Here is a 2,754-nt window from a genome sequence, read left to right as displayed (position 1 = left end):
TGCAATCTAATCTTCATTAGTCATTGGTTGTCCACCTTTCAATGACCTGGATTAGGGATCCTTTGTAACTTCAATATTCAAGTTCACTTATGGGTGTTTCTTTGTCGAAGAATCCATCTTGACATCCCATTTGAATGATTTGAATCACATGGACTTATCATTTAATTCTAAACCACAATTAAATGAATATGAAATAAATAAATTTCATAAATATGAAATGGCTAAACCAATTGTTTTAAACATAGATCTAACAGATGTTCTAAAACAATACTTAGAAAATCAAAGCCATCCTCCAACATGCTTGATTCCCATGGTTGCTACATGTGCGTTGTGTTTCACTTGTGGCAACAGTTTAGTCAATGGATCCGCGACGTTGTCGTCAGTTCCAACCTTGCAAATCTCGATTTCCTTTCTTTCAACGATCTCTCGAAGTATATAAAATCGTCGCAGTACGTGCTCGGACTTCTGGTGGCTCCTAGGCTCCTTTGCATGGGCAATGGCTCCGCTATTGTCGCAATACAAAGCCACTGGTCCTTTAATGGAGGGGACAACACCAAGTTCTTCGATGAACTTCCGAATCCAAACAGCTTCCTTTGCTGCTTCTGAGGCAGCAATGTACTCGGCTTCAGTTGTAGAATCCGCAATAGTGCTTTGCTTAGCACTTTTCCAGCTTACTGCTCCGCCATTGAGGCAGAACAAAAACCCAGACTGTGATCTGAAATCATCTCTGTCGGTTTGAAAGCTTGCGTCCGTATAGCCCTTAACAATCAACTCATCTGTACCACCATAAACCAGAAACTGATCCTTAGTCCTTTTCAGGTACTTTATGATGTTCTTGGCAGCAGTCCAATGCGCCTCACCTGGTTCTGACTAGTACCTGCTCGTTGCACTGAGTGCGAACGAAACATCCGGCCTTGTACAAATCATAGCATACATGATGGATCCAATAGCCGAGGCGTATGGAATTTCACTCATCTTTCTACGCTCATCAAATGTTTTGGGACACTGATTCTTGCTTAGATATACGCCATGTGACATGGGTAGATGGCCTCTCTTGGCTTCCATCATATTGAACCTAGCTAGCACTTTGTCAATATAATTGCTTTGGCTTAGTCCAATCATCCTCTTAGATCTATCCCTATAGATCTTGATGCCCAATATGTACTGTGCCTCTCCTAAGTCCTTCATTGAGAAACACTTCCCGTGCCAAGTCTTTACAGACTCCAACATAGGAATGTCGTTTCCAATAAGCAGTATGTCGTCAACATACAAGACTAGGAATGCAATTTTACTCCCACTGACCTTCTTGTATACACAAGATTCGTCCTGATTCTTGATGAAGCCAAACTTATTGACTGCTTCATCAAATCGTTTATTCCAACTCCTTGATGCCTGCTTTAGTCCGTAGATGGACTTCTTAAGCTTGCATAACTTTCCTTGGTTCTTTTGATCGACAAAACCCTCCGGCTTTGTCATTAACACAATCTCTTCAAGAACACCATTCAAGAAGGCAGTTTTGACATCCGTTTGCCATATTTCATAGTCATGAAAAGCGGCAATCGCAAGGATTATCCGAATAGACTTAAGCATCGCGACTGGAGAAAAGGTTTCATCGTAGTCAACGCCGTGGACTTGCCTGTAACCTTTTGCTACCAGTCTAGCCTTGTATATGTATAAAATTTCATCTTTGTCTTTCTTCAATTTCAAGACCCATTTGCATCCGATAGGTGTGAACCCATCCGGTAAATCAACCAAATCCCAGACTTGATTTTTAGACATGGAGTCTATTTCATATTGCATGGCCTCTAACCATTTAATGGACCTTGGGCTCGTCATAGTTTGCTTGTAAGTCAAAGGTTCATCACTATCCAATATGAGAACGTCTACGTTTTCAGTCAAGAGGACGCATGTCCATCTGTCCGGCTGAAAAATAGTTCTATTTGACCTACGAGGGGCAACAACGTTTTGAGGAACTACTCCCACTGGCTCTTCTAAAGACCTTGGAGGTTCATCAACTTGAACTGCTTCTAAAGAGTTCTGAGTTCGTTGTTCGTCTCGAATCTCTTCGAGGTCTATTATTCTCCCACTTGTCAATTTGGAAATATGATTTCTTTCCAAAAAGACACCGTCACGAGCAACGAATACCTTGTTGTCTGACTTGTTGTAGAAGTAATACCCCATAGTTTCTTTTGGATACCCAACGAAGAAACATTTGTCAGATTTAGGTTGTAGCTTGTCCGAAATTAATCGCTTGACATATGCTTCGCAACCTCAAATCTTCAGAAAACACAACTTTGGAAGTTTCCCAGTCCATAATTCGTATGGAGTCTTTTCAACAGCTTTTGACGGAGCACGATTCAGTGTGAGTGCTGAAGTTTGCAACGCATGTCCCCAGAACTGTAAAGGAAGTTCGGCCTGACCCATCATTGACCTGACCATATCGAGTAAGGTCTTATTTCTCCGTTCCGACACTCCATTCCATTGAGGTGTCCCCGGAGCAGTCAATTCAGAAAGAATACCGCATTCTTTTAGATGGTCATCAAACTCGTGGCTAAGATATTCACCTCCTCGATTCGATCTTAGAGCTTTTATTTTCTTGCCATGTTGATTCTCTACTTCATTTTGAAATTCTCTGAATTTCTCAAACGATTCAGACTTGTGCTTCATTAAGTAAATACAGCCATATCTACTGAAGTCGTCCGTAAACGTTATGAAATAGCTGAACTCGCCTCAGGCTTTCGTACTCATAGGCCC

This window comes from Spinacia oleracea, chromosome 3 (genome assembly GCF_020520425.1).
Source record: "Spinacia oleracea cultivar Varoflay chromosome 3, BTI_SOV_V1, whole genome shotgun sequence".
Classification (NCBI taxonomy): Eukaryota; Viridiplantae; Streptophyta; class Magnoliopsida; order Caryophyllales; family Amaranthaceae; genus Spinacia; species Spinacia oleracea.
Note: the sequence above shows the minus strand (reverse complement) of the source record.